The sequence below is a fragment of the Chiloscyllium plagiosum genome, chromosome 21 (assembly GCF_004010195.1).
Source record: "Chiloscyllium plagiosum isolate BGI_BamShark_2017 chromosome 21, ASM401019v2, whole genome shotgun sequence".
NCBI classification, from domain to species: domain Eukaryota; kingdom Metazoa; phylum Chordata; class Chondrichthyes; order Orectolobiformes; family Hemiscylliidae; genus Chiloscyllium; species Chiloscyllium plagiosum.
The window spans coordinates 32,856,824-32,879,736 of record NC_057730.1 but is presented as its reverse complement, the minus strand read 5'-3'; the positions used below and the strand labels follow the sequence as shown (position 1 = coordinate 32,879,736).

The following is a 22,913-nucleotide window of genomic DNA, read 5'->3' as shown; positions in this document are numbered from 1 at the left end:
ACACATTAGAATTGTACTAAAAGATTCATAGACAGTTCTGAGTGGAAAAGAATACTACCTCAAGAGAAAAACGGTATCTATTAACTCTATAAGGCATGGACAGTCTAAAAATACATATGAGAGCCTATACAGAGAACAAGCCAGATAGGTGGTGCTTATAACAGTGTCAGCACTGCCAGATAACAATGGCTACCATGCACAGAAATATCCAGTCATCACTAATGAGTATTATATCAACAAATGCGTAGGCCACTTAAAGAAGATGTGAAGAAGAGGACATTTTCAGAAGTGTAAATACCAATGCAAACACATACAAATAAGTCTGCAAAGGAGAGTACTTGCCACTATTAGAAAATCAGATTAGATGAGATACTTATATTGGAAAATATATCCAAAGCATGCATAGGGGAATTAAGTAAACCAGATGAGCCACACAAGTTAGAACTTGTGTACCTTAATAGACATGCTCTTGATTTTGTGCTTGATACAAGTGCAAGTTTTACTTTTCTATCAGACCAGTTACCATGGCTGAAGAAGTAGTAGTTATGGTCTTCACACATAAGACTATATGGCACAGATGGAATAGCTGTCCAATGAACAAACCATTATTGACCATTCAATCAAGAGGCAAATAGTTAAAGACTTAATTGGGCTGCCCAAACTCTCAGTGCCACTCAAAAAGAAGAAAGAATCAAGTAAGGTTGCTTATGTTTGTACAAGGGAGCTATTTAACATTTTATAAACCTCTATAAGGTCACCCCCTCTGCCTCCATTGCACTAGGAAAAACAGCCCAGCCTTTTCAGCCTCTCCCTATAGCTCAAACTCTCCAACCCTGGCAACATCCTTGCAAATCTTTTCTGAACAATTTTAACATTGTCAAGATAGAGGAAGTCACAGACTTCACTAGGTTGGTGGAAATGCTCAATCGTTTGTCTTCTCAAAGAAAATAGTCTTTCTTTGAGATGGTGCTGAGTGAGTAGCAAATTTTCAGTGACATGATTGAATTTGTGAAAAGGTTTGTCTCACTAGTCAAACACCACCATGGATGACTAAGTGTGTCCATCCTTCAGTTAAAGGGGATTGCGTTTTACTTAATGGGAGCCAAAGCAACATTCACAGATCCATGACACAGTCAAGATGGAGAAACTGCCTGGTCTAAACACCCAAGATACTGCAAAAAAGTGAACATCCATAGCAGTAGGAAAGATATTGTCTGGTAAAGAAATCCAGCATACTATAGTAAAGAAAGTATCTGGTTCAACAGAGCAGCTGTTTTCCATGATGGATAGTCACAAGATATCCAAGAAATAAAAGATCCTTCAGCAGAGAAATAATACATAGATCAGAACCATGGTTAACAATCCTCAAGTGAAAAATGTACCATTTTCCCAAGTTTGAAGAGTGTGTTCCTAGAAAAGTGTGAAATACCTAAATCATCTGCACTTGCGAAGTAAATGTAATATATGATTTATAATAGTTTAACGTAACAGGGAAAAGGCTTGGATGCAATGTTGTATAAAATAATGGCTCTGAAGGGGTAATGTACATGTTACAGTTGCTCCAATAATTCTATTGATGTCTCATCGTCCGTAAGTAGAAACAAGAAGTTCTACTGTAGCTTTTGGAGAAAGCAGAAAGCAGATGTATCTGTACCAGCTCCCTAAGATCCTAGTAATTATGCCTGACCAAACATAGTTGTATTCATTGCTTTAATGCAATAAAAAAGAACGGTGCCTCTTCTGTAGATACTCTGTGGTAATGTATCTTCTACTATGAATCACTTGCTCAATGCAAAACAAAGCAAATTGGTGACAGCAAATTACCACAAACAGCCCTACATATGGGTAGCAGTGGTAAATACCACAAGTGATTATCTGGGAAAATACTCAGTGGTCATCTCTTCTTCTGCAATGAATATCTTTTTGACCAAATGGTGTAAAATACTATTGTACACTGTACTAATAGGTGCTGCTGCCAAGTGGCACTGTGTCTATTGACAATGCTATCCTAATTCATATGGTTCAGAGTAAATTAGGAGAGGCAGTCAGGGATATGGAGAGGCTTCAATAGAGTTAGGAAGGATAGATCAGAGGAGAAGATGTGTGCAATTCATAACCAATAGACTGGCTAAAAAGATGTAGGACAGCTCCATACTTGTAATTCTGTATCTCCCTTCTAACCACCAACAGAATTGCACTGAAAATGTGAAGAGTATCAGATCAAGCAGTTGCCCTTAGGGAGAGGCAGAGAGCGACGTGGACACAGAGGCTAGGGCAGAACTGCCAAAATCAAATCAAGCATGAAAATAACATATGACAGACTCAACAAATTTAGAAACCTGTAAAATGTCTAAAAAGACACAATGTTCACGTGTTCAACATGGACATTGAAAGCACACAAAAATTAAGAAAAAAGCAGAATTTGTAGATGACATAAAACTTGGAAGTATTGTGAACTGTGAGGAGGATGTTGGTAAACTTCAAGATGGTGTGGATGGTTGGAGGAATTTGTGGACAGGCAGCGGATTAAATTGAATGCTTCAGTTCTGAAGGGAGTACATGAGGGTGAATGTGGACAGATCTTTGAAGATGGCACGGCAGGTTGAGAATGATTAGGATTAGCTCAATTATAAAAGGATGCATTAAGTGCTAAAGTAAGTATGTTATGGTGAATCTTTTATAAACACTAGTATGTAGTCTCAGAAGAATATGATGTTCAATTCTGAACACCACAATCTAAGAGGGATGTGATGGAGATGTTAAGTCATTGCAGAAAGGATTTAAGAAAATGGTTCCACGGATTAGGGACTTCAGTAATGTGGATAGATTGGAGATGCTAGGGCTGTTCTCCTTAAACAGATAAGTTTGAGAGATTTAATAATAGGGGTGTTTAAAACTAGGTGAGGTCTGGACAGAGTAAATGTTAAGAGTCCAGAACCAGAGCACAACAATTTTAAGGTGATTGGCAAAAGAAGCAACAGAGAGTCATAGAGTAATACAGCATGGAAACAGGATATTCGGCCCAAACTGGTCCATGCTGACCATGGTGCCCACTCAGCTAGTTCCAATTGTCCGCATTTGGTCCACCCCTCTAAACCCTTTCCATCTACGTACCTATCCAAACGTTTTTTTAAAAATGTTGCTATTGTATCTCCCTCAACCACTTGAGAAAATTCTTTTGTAGCTTGGTTAGGATCTGGAATCCATTACCTGCAGTGTGTTGGGGCAGATTTAATTGTGCCTTTTAACAAAAATAGCAGAGCTCTGGGGAAAACGAAGGTAAGTGCATCTTCCTGAATGGTTTTTACAAAGTTGGCATGGATGCGACGGGCGGAATCGCCGCCTTCTGTGCGATAACCATTCTATGGTTTAAAGGTGACAAAAACTGTCGAGAGGCTTCTTAGCTCCTTCACGAACACTAGCTAAACCGTGAGCTAATAAACCATTCATAGTGTGTCTTTAAGGTGTAGTCGGCTCTAAGGTCTTTGTGCAATATGAGGGAACTGGATGTTGCACAAATCCTCTCCCGCCCAATGAACCTCTCTCTTTTTGACGCCATGCTTTCAGAAATTCGCTGCAGATAAATTTGCATTTGCCGCATCCACGCACACAGCACCAATAGCTGTGGCCCGATCCATGATCATATGGTGCGTTAAGTGTACACCATCATTTGTAGACTGCAGATATCTTTGCGATATTTTAGGAGAGCCCGAGATAAGAGTCTGATTAAAGACTGGAGCTCCAGACAGCGTCTCTACCAGTGCCATCGCCCTACCTCCCTTGATGTCGGAAAACTTGCAGTTGTGCGACCATGAACTCGACTCGACAAACAGGGGCCCATTGCCGTACTGAATGACCCTCACAAAACGCACTGTACACATTCTCCGCATTCAGAATGAACCTACGCCTCATAACGAACACAGCACTAGCACTGTTTCCGCTGCCTTTACAGATTAATTAATTGTTATATAATGAGAGGTTTCACAGTTATCGGAATTATTTCTCCCACATTGCAAGTATTCTAACGCTTCCTTCAAAGGATTCCCTTTTGAGTCTGTCACAGCTGCATGTGTGCAGTAGTGTGGTCTTGCTCCACAGCTCCAGCTACTCCACACCACTTACTTCGGAGTTCATCCCTCTTTTGTCCAACTCCCCTGGATAAGCAGCATATTTTCTGCAAATGAGGAAAAAATGGATAAGTTGCATTTATATAGAACCTTAGAATTATTTCATTAGATATAAAACTCTGAGTGTCCTGAGGTATAGTGACTGCTGCAAATAGGAAGCATGACAAATCACACTAACACTGGCATTCCGGTTCAGATGGTGGAGGAGTAGGATGCTCCAACGGCAGCTCCTCTACTTCTGTTTCCATCTCTTGTTTTTTCTTTACTTGCCCCTTTGGTCTGTGGGAGAGACCCACTTGGTCTCCTGGCGGCTCGCGGCGGGTCCCGGCCTGGTCTCTCTGCGGCATGTTGGCTGGTCTCTCAGCAGTTCATTAGATTAGATTAGATTAGATTAGATTACTTACAGTATGGAAACAGGCCCTTCGGCCCAACAAGTCCACACCGACCCGCTGAAGCATAACCCCTACATTTACCCCTTCTTACCTAACACTACGGGCAATTTAGCATGGCCAATTCACCTGACCTGCACATGTTTGGACTATGGGAGGAAACCGGAGCACCCGGAGGAAACCCACGCAGACACGGGGAGAATGTGCAAACTCCACACAGTCAATCGCCTGAGTTTTTAGTCATGTGTATATCTTAATATAATTCATTGTCAATTTTTTTCTTTGATACACTCATTATGAAGTCTCGTGAAATATTTTATTTATATTAAAATTGTTATGTAGATGCCTGCTGTCTGTTCAGTAGTCGCCATTACCAATTTGTCAGAATCGTTAAATAGGGGAGGCGATCACCTAATGGTGTTATCACTAGACTTCTAATTCGGAGACCTATTCTGGGAATTTGAGTTTGAATATTGCTATGGTAGATGGTGTATGTTGAATTCAATAAAAACCTGGAATTAAGAGTTTAATGATGGGTTAGACGCATGAAAATGTTGCCAATTGTTTGTAAAATCCATCTAGTTCACTAATGCCTTTTAGAGAAGGTAATTCCTGTTCTTACCTGGTCTGACCTCTATGTGACTCCAGCACAGCAATATGGTTGAATCTTAACTGCCTTCTGGGCAGTGTGGAGGGATATACAGAGAAATAAATCCAGAGGACGGACACATGGATAGAAATATATAAAGCAAGAATACAGGAGCTGTTTATAATCTACAAATAATAACAGAAAATGCTGGAAACACTCAGTAGATATAGAAACATCTGTGGAAATATACATAGGCATAACATTTCACTGAAATACTGAACAGGTTGGAGTTATTTTCTCTCAACAATAGAACGCTGAGAGCTGACCTGATAGAGAATTCTGAAATTACTAAAGGGTTTGGTAAATTGATGTAGATAAAATGTTTCACTTGTGGGAGATTACAAGTATGAATATAAAATAATCACTCATAATTTCAATAGAAAGTTTACACAGAAAATGCGGAACTTGCACCAACAACAAGTTATTGAGACGAATAGTATTGATATCTCTTCTGGTCCATAAAGTGAATTACACTAAGCAGAATCCCATTGGCCATAACTTCATGATGTTATTTTGGAACATTACAGAGTAGTGGGATAAGTTCAATGTTCAACTTATGAAGTAGAGGAAGTCAGTAGTGGGAATTTGAGGGAGATGTGTTTGGGAAGTGGGTCAGAGACCAGAAAGAAGGGTCAGGAGATTGAAAAGCAGGTGTTGGGTTATATAGTCAGGATTTGGTAAGTGGGGTCAAGGGGGGAATGAGGGTGTAGTCAAGGGTCATGGAGAGGGGTTGGGAGTGGTGATCATGCAGTGCAGATGAGGTTGGGTAGAGTGGGGAAATAGGGGCAGGGTTCGAACTGTTTGCTAGATGAACATTAAGCATTTGTTCAGCCTTCCACACTTTTTGCAGCATACTGGTGCAGCAACTTTCAGTTCTCAGAGTTTAAATGAATAAGTACATTGATTGCCTCTTTGTAATTTTTTAAATACAATTTCACAGATTAATTTATGTTTGCTTTTAATAATTGAAAAAATTGTAACATTATCTCCCAAACCATAACCTCTAAAACAGTACTTCCCAAAACTGTGGGAAATGAACTTGAGTGGGATAGTGAGATGAAATTTTGTGAATGTGGAGCTCAGGCTACTTTCTGACAACTTTTAGGTCCCTTTATATTCTCTGGGTTTTCTATTGGTGGATTTGGCTTGATAAACTGCTTTCTGAGGCTGAATTGCTGCTACAAAGAAGCCTGTGACAAGGCTTTTGTTTTGGAGAAACCTTGCCAACTCTTCCATCATTGAATTCTTGTACCCTGCCCCAGCTCAACTACTGAAGATTTTCCTGCCATACTTTCTTCCATCAATCTGTAATCATATCCCCTGAATTCTCACTGGGGTTACATGAAGTCTGAGGCATTAAAATTGGGTCATGTTAGGAAAATGTTTGGGAAGCCCTGCTCTCATTAGGTCCCAAAAACAAGGGAACAGGTGCATGGGAATGCCACCAGATCCACATTACCCTCCAAGCTACACAATGTCCTGACTTGAAATTATATCACCATTCCTTCTCTGTCACTAGGTCAAAATTTGAACTTCCCTTCTTAATAACCCACACCACATCGACTGAAGGGTTTCAAGATGGCAGCATCTCAAGGGAAGTAGCAAATAGGCAGTAATTGCAAATCTTGCCAGTGATGTCTTGGAATGATTTTTTAAAAAATCTATTGATTGTCTAGTAAAATTTCAGGTTCACAAACAGAACTTTAACAGAAACCCAACAATCCAAAGCAGTCCTTTTGCACCTCTGCCATTTTTAACTGACTAGCCACATTTAAATTGCTCCAAGCTGTCGTTTCTCTGTGCATAAAGTGTATAATTGCCTTCAATAAGAAGATGAACTAATTCAAAACCAGTATAGCATACTCTGGATCCTGCATGATTGGCAGCATCTTCATTGGAAGTCAGTCCCAGCCTCAGTACAATCATACTCCATGTGTTTATGAGCTGGAAATCAAAGATCTCCACTGCTTAAAAGTGCTTATAATGCTTTTGGTTCTGTGATCACCCAACCCTCTAATTCTATCTGTGTCACAGACTGCATCATCCTAGCAAGTAAGCAGCTTGTCCCTTGGTGCCCTCTAGTGCTGGTCTCTGACTGAAGAAGGTAAACAAAAGTGAGTCTGTGATGTGTTGCATGTCCATTTCCCTCGAGTTGAAATTGGAGAAGGGCTACACTATCACAGGCAGTCAACTGAGGAGAGATGAAGAGAGAATTGGAAAAGTTTCAAACCACTCAGTGATCTCATGTGCTGGTACACCAACACATAAAAAAACTAGCAACTATTCAGCAACCAGGAAATAGTTAAAGTTGAAATCTGCCTGTACAATATCAGCCACACATCACATAAGTTAGATTGAGGGAGCAGCACATGGGACAGAGTCTATGATGTCCATGAATTGTTAATTATTGAAGGAATTAATTCCCAAACTTTGTTACAGATGCACTCTCTCTCACTTTCTCTTTGGCGTTGAGTTGATCACAGGCACTCAATGTTCCGATTCCCAGCTCCTGTGAAAATCTGTTTGAACAGAAGTCAGAACTGTTGTACACAAAGGCCTTCTTAATCACCACAGCAACGCATTAAGCAGGATTGATTAATTTAAAGCCATATATAATTAGACCTCGCAGCATTATAGTTATTTTTTCCCACATGGAAAAGAAATAACAATTTTTAGTATTAATATTCAATTTCCAAACAAGCACCAATCTATTACTACAATTCTGCATTTAATGATATTAACCCTCATAATTACTTAATTTGCTACGGATGGTGTAGGACAGACATACACAAATAAATTCCAGATAATTTGATCTTTCAGTCTGATCAGCACACTATTGCTCCATGATGCACTAGCCCTGCCCTATGGGATCTGTCAGCTGCTTATACCTTTATCTTAAACAAGTAAAGGTAACTTTGAATTGCTAGAATATTGCCAAATAAATCTAAAATTATTATAATAAGCACCTCATGGCATCACTGATCAAAGAAACAAAAGTACAAATAAAATAATATACTTAATCATACAACAATTTCTTAGGTCAGTCTGGAGTTTTTCATTATCTTTGAGTCTCCATAAGTGCATCATAAAAGAAAAAGACTTGCATTTCTGTAATGCTTATCACAATCTCATAACATCCCAAAGCACTTTATGGTCAATGGAGCAGTTTTGAAGTTTAGTCACTGTTGCATTGTAAGGAAACATCTCTTGCTTCCTGCACCTTCATTATTTGGGTAATTTTCTGTTGTTAGTTACATTTGAAGATATGTGTGAAATCTCAGGAGAAAGTTCAATCGTTCCACTAGCGCATCCGATAGACAGTACCTGTGCCTTAATGTGGAATTCGCTTACAAGTTATTAGTTAATTCAGTTACTAATTATGACCCATGGATTAGGATGCAGGGTGCTTCAATTCTGCACCTAGTTAATGCCTGCCCTACAGAAGACAAAATGCAGCCATCTATACGTCAATCTACACAGGTTTAGTCTTACCTGTCATACTGCTAACTTTTGAATGCTGTGCTCACAATTACTACCAGACCTCATAAAAAAAAAGATGCTAATTTTGGTGCTTGGCACTGCAATCTTAATACACCCTATTGTATCAAAGTGCAAATCCATGTTTCATGGTGCAAAATGATTATCTTCTATATTTCACAGGACCCCAGTATGTATTCTCTATATCCCACTGTCCTCAGTGTATTCCTTCTGTATCCCACAGTTCCTAGTCTTTATGCTTATATTCCATTGTCTGTGCCCTTCACCATGGATATCCTACAGTTATCCTGTAATATCCTCTATATCCAATTGAATCTTCTCTATATCACACTGTTCCTAGTGTGTTGCTTCTATATTCAGTTGTTCCCAGTGTATCTTTTCTTTATTCCACTGTTCCCAGTGGGTCACCTTTATATTCTACTTCCCTTTTTCTAAGCCTGTATGCAATTGCAGTGGTTGCCTAGCTGCACACCACACGCTGCAGTAAATTGGAGAGGACATCTGTTATCCATTATTGATCAGTGTAATTAAATACTAGAAATAAGCATTTAATCGGAGAATGTCAATCAGCCAAACGATTTTTGGGATGTAGACCATAAATCTTGTGGCATCAAGTATTCCATTCTTTGTATTCTCCTTATATATTGTTACTTTATATTCCCCCTCTCAGGATACCAATGGATTTTCTGAGATGTTAGAAAAAAAAACAGTGCCTAAACATCAAGTCAAATTTAGCACAAGTTAGGTACAATTATGCTGTCCTCTCAAACACTTCTAGGGCAAGTGTGGCATTGGTTAGATGCAGTATAAAGCTCACTTTACGCTGAGTACAGGTTGTAACACCGAGCATGTTATAACTGAGAGTGGATATTCTTAAACTAAGCTTGGGGTGTAACCATGAAAACGTTATAGGCTAAAGCTTTGTACTGAGACTGTGGTGTTAGTAGAATGGAGTTGGATGATCCCTGGAAGTTTGGATTCCCTTCCTGATGGAGTCTGCCTGTGGTGTATGTTGTCACTCCTACACGGTACATAGCCCTGTTGGGAACATAACATTTAAAACATAATCTAAACAACTAAAGTTGATCAGTTAATTAAATATGTTTGAGCTGTCAAAGCCTTGAAGTGGCCAGGGAAGTGAGGTCCCCTTCAAGTGGGTGAGTTTATAAATCACAGAAATTTCCAGGTGCTTGTTGTCTGTATGAACTCATCACCTGCATGTGAAGTATAGAGTCATTGCCAGCAAGAAATGTGTAATTACAGTGTACTGTGACTCACAGCTTGATTCTCTGTCAAGCTGCTGACCTGTGACAGACTGATTGCTGCCATCTGGTTTTGCTATAAGCAGAGCAGCCAGTATCACAGCAGTGAGTCTGCAGGGGCTCCCTCCACCAATTATCCAATGGCACAGCTCACATTTTGTCAACAGGTTGCAAAAGGCAGTTAATTGTCAGAGTATGTAGTTAGTTGGAATCAAATGTCCCTGTTTCATAAGGTATGGATTTCTGGTACATTGACCAATATGTTATCACCCTGTCACTTCCTTATTTGTCCAGATTTAGGTCATTCTGAATCCACTCCAGATGGCATTAAGAGTCAACACACATTGGTGTGGGACACAAACAGTCTGAAACCACCGGGCCTGATTTCAATGCTTGTAAACAGGCCACAGTCAGATCTAGGCCCAGCCAGCAGGTTTTCACCTGCCTCAAACTTGACCACAGAGTATCCAACTTACAATCCTGTCACCCCAATGGAAATTTTGCTTTTTAGAGGATTTTTTGTAATACAACTGACTAACGTATTTCAGATGGTTTGTATGTAAGTGTACCTATTAACAAACTCAAGCCATTGTGTTTGATTTTTTTGTACCCTAGCAAGTAATTCAGTACCACCTTCTCAGAATAACCACAGATGTGGAAACAAGCATACCCTACCAGCATTTTAACACATATGAGAATGATATATTTTTGAAAGTTCCTCCTTCTCAAAGGGTTCTGAATGAAATTTGACTTTAGGAATACATTAGAAATCCAGTTAATAAAAAGATTGAAGATTTTTATAATAATGAAAACAGAAAATACTGGATAAACTCAGCAGATCTGGCAGCATCTGTGGAGAGAAAAAACAGAGTTAATGTTTTTAGTGCAATATGACTCTTTGAAGGTAGCTTCCTACAATATGATGCCTATGGTTTAATTTAGAATTCCTACAAATGCCTGGCTGCTGAACAAATAAGTCAGAACAATCTTCTAGCTTCAAATCCTGCTTCAAACAGTTCTGTGTATATTAAAAATATCATGGAGTCAGGTGTAGGAACTGTTTTTTGTCTGGAGGTTTCAAACAATATTTTTTCCATTGTTCATATGATCTCTGGTTTTTAAAAGATCTGCTACTGAGTCTTTCAGAACTTACCTTTTAAATATTGCGTGTAGTTGGAAATTTTGATGCTGCCTCCCACACACAAATTGATTAGATGCTTGCAATTATTTTTATTTATATCAAGATTGTTCATATGATTTATATCCTTTGACCATATGTCACTTCCCTGGACCAAATACTGCTTGGGCAGGAGCAGGGCTCTATTTAAAGGGTGTTTTTCCTCTGTCTAAGAACACCAAGTGACTTTTCAGTAGGTTTTGTTGGAGAAGCGCTGTGAGTGGTCAAATCACCATCCTAATCTGACTGAGAAATAGAATTGGATCTCCCCCCCCCGCCTTGTGGATTCACGATTTAAAACCTATGCCACTGCAGTGTTCATAACAATTAACAAGAGCCTGAAACAAGTAGAGAGGAAATTCACAGGAGTGTAACAGGAGTTTCACAAACAATTCATATACATTTTATATAAATATGTATGCACATTATAAAATTTAGATATTCATATGCCTACAATGTACACATATACAAATACACAAACATAGATAAAAATATGGAGTCAGACACATGAAAATGCACATACATTTTCACATATTAATGGATATACACACCCAGGTGCAAGCTTCCACATAAGGCAAAATAGATGTACATATTCACAGATGCACACAAACATACATTTGCACAGCAGTACTAGTATTATACTTCTAGATATTATAATGTGGTATAAATGAGAAGAACAGGCCTCCAAATCTTATTATATTAATAGATATTTTCCAATCAACTTGTTCAGAGATATTACTCCCCATCTCTGGTGAAGGTGGAATTTGAACCTGGACCTCCTGGCTCAGAATTAGAGACACAATCACTGCACTATAAAGCCTTCCATATGTTAATTTTAGTATTCTGATACTTATTCTTATTACGGTTTAATTCCACCCAATCTCTTCTCTTTGATCTCTTAATGCCTTGTACACCTACAGACAGACGCATACACTGGTATACAAATACAAACACGAGTAAACAGAGAAATATACACAGAGATTCAGAAACAAACACATAAGGACAAACAAAGAGATATACAAGGAGAAACAAATACAATGACACACAGGTTCAGATAGACATTTATATACGAGACTGAAATATATGCATAAATTATGACATCTATCTATATATAAGACACAAAAGAGTACAATGAGATGTACATACACACTCCAAATGCACATAGGCACACAAATATGAGCATGTAAAAACACATGCCTACATCACTTCTTTTGTGGAAGGTGTGTAATTCCATCCACATTCCTATGACTCCCCATAGAGTTCTATGAAGACCTTTCACTTTGCATGCATCAGTGCAAGGGAATTGTCAGCATATTAGGAAGTGAATTTGAGATAATTGAAAGCCTTTTGATGGAGGCTGGAATTTTATTGCCTGTATATAAATGCGGGATGCCTTAGGGGCAACTCTGCAGAGTTAAAGAATGTATGATTAGCACAGCCCCTGATGTTATTCTAACAAGCAATGGCAGTCAATTCAGATCAAGACTGAAATTCACTGTAAAAGCTCTGTGTATCTAACAATATTTAAAGCTTTTTAAGTCCCCAATGCAAGCAATTCTCTTGACTTACCTATTTAGATTGAGGTTTAGGGAATGTGGGTCAGTGATTGCCTCCATGTCTGTCATATTGGTCATGTTCAGTTGTAAATAGCTGCTTTGACAATATTGCATGAAAATGATTAATATTTTTCCTTTGTGTATCACTGATAATTTATCATTCTCAGATATGAGCATGCATTAGCAAGACCACTATTTATTTCCTACCTTTGTTTGGTCTGACAATAGCCTTTATGCACTCCTGCAGTTCACATAGAGTCATAGAGATGTACAGCACAATAACAGACCCTTCAGACCAACTCCTCCATGCTGACCAGATATCCTAAATAAATATAGTCCTATTTGCCAGCATTTGGCTCGTTTCCCTCCAAACCTTTCCTAATCATACATCTATTCAGATGCCTTTTAAATGTTGTAGTTGTATACTTTAAAACTAATCCTTAGCCTCCCTGCTGTGAGTTCCTCTGCACAGGTTTCTTCAAGGTCAGCTGTGAGTTTCACTGTTTGTTTATTTTTCTTAGACAAACTCCAATGTCCAGAGATACCTGAAATCAAACAGCAGAGGCTGTCAGCTGTGCAAATTCACTACTGGGTCAGACTGCAGTGCAAGTTTATTTCTCCATTTGATTCACTTCCCATAGGTCACTGCCTTTGTCTCTCTTCCTCCTTTGAAAAAAGCTGTTGTTTTAATCTTTTTTTCCGAAAGTTCCAAAACAATGTAATAACTAATATAACAGTAATCATTACTCCTAGAATTTGAGGGAATCGGCTCCAACACTGAAAATACCTCAAAAAAGGAGCAGCTCTTACAGCCACAATTTTTTCTGTTTTCCATCTTGAATTACTCTGAATGCATGTTCATGATTGGAGTACTTTGATAGAATACTTAGATTAAAAGTTGGCCACTTTAGAGCACAGTTAAGAATCAATCATATTAGTGTCAGATAGAAGTTCACATGCAGCCCAAACCAAGTAAGATCAGTAGGAATCCTTGCTTCAAGCACATTTGTGAAGCATGTACATTTAACAATTGACAGCTTCATGGTTACTTTTATTCAACCAGCAATGCAGGGGTACTGTGTGGAGGCATAGAGTGTTGGGGTGTACATTGTACTGGTATGGTTAGTGTGATATGTGTAGCCTGTAGGGTACAGTATAGAGATATATTATGTGGGTTTGCAATGTGATGTACCCTGTGGTGGTACAGTATTGTCAGAACCACATATTGTTTGGACTGAACATGGGAAAAGGGAAGTTTTGGACAACGTCTGGTGGGACAGAGTTTACCATGGGACCATTTGGAACTCAAAGTTCAGAAGTGGAACTGTTAAGGCTGCAGGTTACCTAAAAACAGCTTTTGGACTGTGAACTCCTGTTTTGTCACAGGCTTGGAGTGGTGCAGTTGAAAATAGATTTCCAAGAAGCTTGCAACAAAGTTAGGTCCCTCTCCTTCTCGCCTGGAAAAGAAAATCTTTATAAATGTTGAGAGGTTTGCAAGGGCATAGTGATGTCTCCCTCCCAGACTCTCCTTCCCCTTCTATGAGTAAAAGGCAACACTCAAAGACTCTGAATACTGAACATCTAGGTCAATAAAAAACCTGGGTCGAATTGATCAGCTACTTAAACTGAGGATCTTCTATTTCCCTGGGGCCACCAGCAAGGTTATCTTGTTACTGAAAAGAATTGTTAGAAAGTTGTCTAATTCCTCTCGTGTTTGGCTTTTTGATATATAAGATCTTTGTCTTTCCTTTTTTTCTATCTATAATAACTTTGTAGAACTGTATATCATGTCTTATCCTAACAGTGTGTGAATGTGTGGGTTTAAAAAGGATATAGTTTATGTATGCATATTATAGATAATAACTTGTTTGACCACTATATGAAAACCAAGCTTGTACATAATAAATGAGTTTTTGTGTTTATTGATGAAACCACATGGGAGTCTCATTTTCTGTCCTAGATAACAGTAGAAGTAAAGCAAATTAGCAATCTAGGTGATTCAATTGGATATTAACACTTTTTTGAGTAATGAATTAATGGTGGAGTCTGATTACCAGTGAACCTCTCCACAGCATTTCAGATAGTTGGGGTGGAGGAGGACAACATCAGAGTGGTTGGATTCTTCATCCACACTGGCGACAAGGAGGTCATCTACATATTGGATCAGTATAGACCCACCTGCAAGGGTTAGATACTTCAGTGTGTTTTTGTAAGGCCTGAGGGAAAAGAGTTGGAGAGTGTATGAAGCCTTGAGGTAGTCAAGTCCATGTCAGGTGATGTCCATTGAAAGTAAAGGCGAATAGGTAATGACTGTTTCCGTGAAGGAGCAAAGAGAAAAAAGCATGTTGGAAGTCAACAACAGCAAAAATTTAGCATCTGATGGTACCAAGACCAGAATATGGGCTGGGTTTGCGACCAGGGCATGAAGAGGCTGGACAATGGCATTGATAGCTCTTAGATTTTGAACCAGTCTATATTGGTCAGGTTTGCCAGGCTTTGGGACAGCCATAATTGGAGTGTTACATGGTGATTGACATGGGACCAGAATGTCTTGCTGGAAAAAGTAATCGATTAGAGCGGTAAGGCTCGGTATCACTTGTTGTTTCAGTGGGTATTGGCGGATGGATGGTAGAATAACATTTGGTTTTAAGGCAACCTGAATGGATTCGCAATTCGTGAGTCCAACATGGGGAGGTGTTTCGGTCCATATATCAGGGTGGACTAAATCAAGGATATCCTGACTTTCATGGTGCTGGAGTGTGGCACGATGAAAGTTGGATAGTAAAGGATAGTCATCCCTTCTTGGAATGTTTGCAACTGGTAGCAGTGTGGGTCAGCCCTGGTGACTACACGATGGACCATAGGGCCCAGGTCCTTAGCATGGTGGGGCGGGTTAACCTTCCAAGTGATATGGGGAATCTAAGATGGCGGCGATCTCAGAAGATCACACTGCAGAGCTTCGCATCGCAGCAGAAGCAGGACGATCCTTTAACCCGCCAAACCCAGGTCATCAGGATTTCTTGCGGCATTGGAAAGATTGTGGAGCCCCAAGAAACATTTAAAAATTGACTTACCTGTATTTACAGCTGTCCAGAAATGCCTAAAAAGGGAGGAGGAGCATCCGAGGCCGGGTCTGCAGCTCAGCCTGCAGCAGCCTCGGAGGCGATTACCCTCCAGGACCTGGTGAACCAGCTCTCGAAATCTCATGAGATGCTGGGGAAACAGATTGAAAGATTGAAGAGAAGGTAGCTCCGGTCTCTCTCATGCTGCAGAAGCATGAGCAGCAGCTGGGAGACCTGGAGAAGAGGACGGATGAGGTGGAGCACAGGGTCACAGTGGTGGAAGCTGATGCCAGTTCATTCAAGGATGAGATCCAAGCCCTGAAGACGCAGGTTCGTAATTTGCGTGACCAAGTGGATGATCTTGAAACAGGGACAAGAGAAAAAACATTCGGATCATCGGTCTGCCTGAGGGTAAGGAAGGTAAGCGGCCTACAGAATTTGTTGAAGATTGGCTTCCGAAATTCCTTGACTTGGAGGCTGGCATGAGAGGATTGAAGATAGAGAGGGCTCACCAGGTCGCAGCACGGAGGTCGGGTCTAGGTCAACGCCCTCGTCCTTTCCTGGTGCGGTTCCATCATTACTGGGATAAGGAGAGAATCACGGAGGCTTCCAGACTCCAGGGGAAGGATCCAAAGGCCCTAATTTATGAGGGGTCTAAGATCATGTTTTTTCAGGACCTTTCAGCAGCGGTGATCCAGAAACGAAAATCGTATGATGGTGTCAAGAGAAGACTGAAGGAGCTTGGGATTCAGTACTCCCCGAGATATCCGGCAATACTTCGGATCACCTTAGATGGATCCATGCATCTCTTTGACACATCGGAGAAGGCAAGAGACTTTGTGGACAAACTAACCTAATTTAAACAATTGTAGTATGTATAAATATTGTTGCTTGGGTATGCATTTATCATTCTGTAAAAGAAATGGAGGAAATCCGGTTGGAGCTTTGTTTTCTCCCCCCTTTTTTTCCTCTATTGATAATAATTTGGTTCAAACTATGTCTGGCGGTGGTTAAGATGTACATTTTAAATTTCTAAGTTAGGACATACCAAAGGATGGGTGGGGTATTTATTCCCCCTTTTTTTCATAAAAGAATTTTTTACTCATATTGATATTCTATGGGGGCGTTTATTCTTTTTAGCTTGTGCTAAAAAGAATGCGATGCGGCTCTAGCTGGGAGAAGTGAAGGTGGTTGAGATGGTTAGATGCCTATTTATGGGCAGTTCGGGACGGGTAGTTGCCCCCTCCGGGCAGGGGGTGAGTTCCCCTACTCAGCGCTATTGACGCTTTATATGTTGGTTTGTTTTCTGTTTTTTGTTGTTTTTTATTTTTAATAATTTTGTATGTTTGTTAAATGTAGTGGTTTTAGTTTATGTAGTTTTTATATTTGGTGGACCATGCGACACTAAGGCTCAGCAATTTGTGGTTCGGGTTTCTCCTCTCTGGAATTTAAATGTAATTGCAGAAGATTATGGCGAATGATTTGATTAAATGGTGTACCTGAAATATCAAGGGAAGTCACTCACCAATTAAGAGGAAGAAGGTACTCTTGAGTCTTAGAAAAGAGAAGGTGGATATTACTTTGTTACAGGAGACACATTTGGATGACAAGGAGCATCTGAAATTACAGCAGAATGGCTTTGACTGAGTTTATTTTTCATCATTTAATACCAGAAGTAGGGAGTGGCTATATTGGTTAGGAAAAATCTCTCATTTAAATTGTTGGAATGTGTTAAAGACACATACGGGAGGTTTGTAATTCTTAAAGCCTTGATAAATGAGGAAGAATATGGTATTTTAAATGTTTATTGTCCCCCAGCTCATCCTCTTAAATTCTTGGTAGATGCTTTTTCTAAACTGATAAGTCTCAAGTCTCGGCACATCATTATAGGGGGAGATTTTAACTGCCTCATGGACCCCACAATGGACAGGTTGCCTAAAGTTCACTCAATACCCTCTGCATAAACTAAACAGTTATTGGGTTTGTGTGGGGAATTAGGGTTGGTGGACATCTGGAGGTGTCTCCACCCTACAGGTAGGGATTTCAAGTTTTTCTCCAATCCGCATAGATGTCACACAAGGATTGATTTTTTTTTCTGACCCCTGCAGTAAACCTGGATCTGGTGGCATCCTGTACGATTGGTAATATTGTCATCTCTGATCATGGATGTTACAGTGGATTCAAGGTACTGGCAAATGGACCCCTTTATTCTCATGGACATTAGGTTTGTGGAGTATTTCTCTAGGGAATTTCAGGCATTCCTAGACATCAACATAGGCTCGGTTGATAGCTCATCTGTTTTCGGGAAACTACTAAAGCTTATGCCGGGGGTTAGTTATTTCATATTCCACCTGTAGGAAGCGGCAGAAGGATGAGCAGCAATGTCTCCTTGAAGCACGGTTGAAGGTAGCCGAGAAGGCCTATTTTGACAGACCCTCGTTGGTCAAACTACAGAGGATTACGGCACTGCGGTCTGCACTAAATTCCGTGCTAACACAGATGGCAAAGAAGGAGCTGGCTTTTGCAAAGCAAAGATTATACGAGCATGGTGACAAGCCAGGCAAATACTTAGCATACCTTGCCAGAAAGAGAAGTGCCCCACAAACCATTACAGCGATTAGGGAGGGGTCTGGGGACCTAACATGTGATTCTAAAAAGATTAATGTGGCATTCTAGAGATTCTACTCTAAGTTATATCAGTCTGAGAATTGTGAGGAGGGGCAGGCCAAAATGGAATCCTTTTTTAGAGATCTGAAACTCCCGGGTGTGACTCCCAAACAACAGTCCTTTCTGAATGCCCCATTATCAGAGCAAGAAGTGCAGGAAACTGTGAGGCAGCTTCAGAGTGGAAAGGCACCCGGTCCTGACGGTCTTCCCAGTGAATTCTATAAGGAATTTATAAGTATACTGTCAGGCCCGATGCTGAATATGTTTAATGATTCATACAGTCATGATTGTCTCCCAACATCCGGAAGACTGTGCTTCATGCAGGCCCATCTCACTCTTAAATGTGGACTTTAAGATCCTCTCTAAGGCTCTTGTGCTAAGGCTGGAGACTGTGTTACCCTCTATTATTAAAGAGGATCAGACGGGCTTCATAAAGGATCGCAGATCCTCCAATAATGTTAAGAGGCTGCTTAACGTAATTCAAGCATGCCAACAGCAGTCAATACAGGAATTGGTGATTTCTTTAGATGCAGAGAAGGCATTTGACCGAGTTGAGTGGCCGTACCTTTTCTCTACTCTAGACCGATTTGGTCTGGGCGAAGTTTTCATAAGATGGGAAAAGGTTCTCTACAGTGTATCTCTCGTGGCGGTCATTACCAACGGGGTACAATCAAGCAATTTTAATATTTCTAGGGGCAACCGGCAGGGCTGTCTCCTTTCACCATTACCTTTTATGTTGGTGATTGAACCGTTGGCAGAGCCATTCATGGGGATCTCAATATATCAGTTCCAGAAGTGGGGTCAAAATTACATAAGATCTCGCTGTATGCAGACGATGTTCTAATTTTCTTGACAAATCCAGCAGTTTCAGTGCCTCGCCTGATAGAATGCATTCACGTGTTTGGCACTTTTTCAGAGTATAAGATTAATTTTGCTAAATCAGAGGCTATGCCTATGGGTGGTCTTATGAAAGAGTTGGCTCTTGAGAGTGATTATAGATTCCCATTTAGGTGGTCACAGGGGGATTTTGTGTATTTGGGCATATTCATTACTCCAGTTCTGGATTGGCTGTTCAAAGCCAATTTTACTCAATTATTTGAAAATATTAAACAAGATCTCCAAAGATGGGAGACACTTCCAGTCTTGTGGTTGGGTCGGATAGCGCTCATTAAGATGAATATTCTCCCTTGTTTGCTACACTCTATATGGATGCTCCCCCTGATTTTCAATAAACAAACGGTTTATTGTTTAAACCGTTTAAATAAACCAACGGTTGGTTCAGCTCCTTTATCTGGCACCGTAAACAGCCCCTCATTAAACTGCAGTTGCCTCACAAACTGGGGGGAGTAGACCTTCCGGACATTAAAAATTACCAATTAAGCTTGCTTTTGACGTACGTGAGTGATTGGGTTTGTGGGGACCCTCTTTCAATATGGCTAGATATCAAAGCCTCCCAGGCAAGGTGCCCCCTTACCAGTTTGCTGTTTTTGGACAAGGTGAGGACAGTTAGGGAATATTGCCATAATCCAATAGTCATCAATACTGTTCAAGCATTTCAAGCAAAGGCAATTCGTCAGAGGGAAGGTAATATTTGCAAAACATCTTTGTTTACACCTTTAGTGGGTATGCTGGATTTTCAACCGTGTATGATAGATTCAGGATTTAAACATTGGGCAGCTAGGGGTGTATCTTGCATGGGCGATTTATTTGAGGGAGACATAATGATGTCCTTTGATCAGTTAGTACGGAAGTACGAGTTGCCTAATAGAGACCTCTTTTGTTTTTTTCAAGTTAGGGATTTTATTAAAAAAACACACTTTTGACTGATCCCTACAAATCTGACATAGAAAAAGGGGTACTAAGGGCTCCGAGTACACTCTCTGTCAGTACTTTATATCACCAATTGGGGGGTGCCATCTCAGATGAGTCTGATCGACTCTGCAAGATGTGGGAAAGAGAGCTGGGTGTTGAAGTTTCTTCAGAGGCATGGGAGGATATTTGGGAGAATGCAAGGAAGATATCAATTTGCAACAGGACCCATGCTTTACAGTTGAAGATTCTCCACAGGGTCCACTTAGCCCCAGACCGTTTGTCAAAATTTAAACCAGGTGTATCTTCAGCATGTCCCAAGTGCAAGATCTGCACGGGCACTCTTACCCATTGTCTTTGGTCTTGTGACAGGCTTCAAACATATTGGAGCGCTGTGGCAGGTGTAATGGAGAGGACTTTAGGTGTAGGGGTTGAGAAGGACCCTATTTCTCTCCTTTTGGGCCTACCCATTGTATTTCCTGCAGATGCGCATAAGAAAAAACTTTTCAATATTCTTACGTTCTGTGCAAGGAAGAATATCTTGCTAGGTTGGATATCCGAAAACCCCCTAGGCCTGTCGGGTTGGCGGAAGATTGTTATGGAGCATATTCCCCTGGATTTTCTCACAAATATGGTACACCACAAAACTGAGAATTTTTACAAGACATGGCAACACTTTTTTGAAATACCTGGACACAGATTTATCTGCCACACTAACAAGGGCTTTTATATAGCCGTAACGATTGTGTTTCATGAGTCCAAAATCCAGGGAGGAGGAACTATGAATGTGAGTGTTTTGTTTGGCTAGGCTGAGTTATTACTATTTATTTGTTTGTTGTTAGGTATTTATTTATTTAGTTAAATAGCTTGTTTAGGGTTTTTTAAAATTTTATACTTCTCTATATATGTTTATACATTCGTATAGGAGGGTGGGTTGGGGAAGTTTTTTATTATTTGGGTTTAGTTTTGTACTATTTTTGTACTGTTTTGAATTGCATTGTTTTGTATTTGTTGTAATATTTAAAAATCTATTTTTTCTTAATAAAAATATACTTTATAACCTTCCAAGTGATATGAGGGGCTGAAGTGTCCGCTTGTTTCCACAGGTGAGAGGGTATTTGAATAAAATCTGCTTCGCCTTCTGGGCCGGTGACCTGAACCAAAATCTGTACAGTCCATTCAGTACCTATCAAGTCTGTAAAGAAGTTTTCAAGGGATTTGTCTTGGCCTGTCCAATCATAAGCAAGGGTGATGTGACTTCTGGACCCTTGAGGGTCAAGGTCGAGTGACCACCATTGAGGTTTAGTGGTTACGTACAGTTGGCGTTCAATTGAGTTGGAGTCAAGTTGGACACCATCAGGGGAGCAGGCAAGTTTAACTTGAAAGGTACGCAGCAGGTCTCGTCCCATTAGATTGTAGGATAATGTGGATGTAATCACGAAGCGATGGTGCGGGGAATAGCCCTGGAAATAGACAGGAAGAGGATCAGAACATGGATACCTGTGGCTTTCTCCTTGAAAAGCAGATAATTTCTTTGTCCCCTTCAAGATTGGAAGATTCATGTCAGATTTTACAGAAGACATTGAGGCTCCTGTGTCAATCAGGAAGGGGTGCCATTTGCTGTTAATTTTAAGTAAGACTGTGGGTTCCCGCTTGGAAGACACAGACCGTAAAGGAAAATTATTTAGTCATTGGGAAAAGGCTTTATTTTGTGAAAAACTGGTGATTTGTCCTCTGCCTCTTGCTTGTGGTGGAGGATGACTATATTCAGAGGGTTTTCCCCAGTTGTCATGGGGTTCTGAGGGTAGCTTCCATAAGTACTTCCTTGGTTCCCCCTTTAGGGCAATTAGAGGCCAAATGAAGAGGGTGGCCACAAATAAAACAGGCCTGAGGGGGCTGCCTAAGAGGGGCCTCTCGGCTATGCCCACAACGGTGGCCTCGAATAGGTGCAGGGCTCCAACTATAATGCACAGTTAGTTGTTGGGAAGCCTCCTCCTGGACTATAAATTCTGACATTACAGGGGTTGGAGCTCTGTCTTCGCACTGATGTTTCCATAAAGCGTTAATAGAATGATGGGGTTGATTAGGATTGGCTTCAACCCAGTCCAGGTTGTTTATCTTAACTGCTGTGGCAACAGAGGATGGCAAACAGTTTCATAGCATGGAGTTATATTGAGTATTGACAACATGAAATTCCAAGCCCAGTCCCCAGAATAGGATTCATAGCATTCTCTAAAGCGGTCAAGGAAATCTTCAGCAGCCTCCTTACTTTTAGGGCGAAGTTTGGGGATGCGAGTAAGGTCAGCAGGTTTTTCTAGTATGGCGGATACCGCAGCAAGGATATCATCATGTTGCTGCTGATCTTGAGCTACAGCGTTAGAGAGGGCAGCAAAATTATTGTGACCAATGCGTTCAGTAAAACAGGCATATTCTGAGTGGGTAAGGACTTGTTGAAGAAGGGCCCAAAGGTCCTGGGCATTGCTATCATAAACTTTAATTGTGGTGTTTCGGAAATCAACGAACTGCTGAGGATCCTTCTGGGGGGTCTGGTGCCCTACTGAGAATGGACATAATTTCATGGGGCTTCCAGGGACAATAGACACAGATAGTGGCGTTTTGACCGGGAGCGCCAGCCCATGGGTACGGTGTTCTCTCTCTGGGAACATGCCTAATGCAGATATTTCATCTCACAAGTCCTCAGAAGAGGAACTCAAAGG

At 40.5% G+C, this 22,913-nt stretch overlaps 1 long non-coding RNA gene across 2 annotated transcripts in view; it reads right to left on the bottom strand.

The window, feature by feature from the left end:
- Positions 1-21,201: 21,201 nt before the first annotated feature.
- LOC122560731 overlaps positions 21,202-22,913 on the bottom strand; it is a 40,645-nt gene continuing 38,933 nt past the window's right edge. For both annotated transcript variants that reach the window (XR_006314793.1, XR_006314794.1), the window contains exon 3: positions 21,202-21,659. This is a non-coding gene — a long non-coding RNA (uncharacterized LOC122560731). The remainder of the gene's footprint in view (positions 21,660-22,913) is intronic.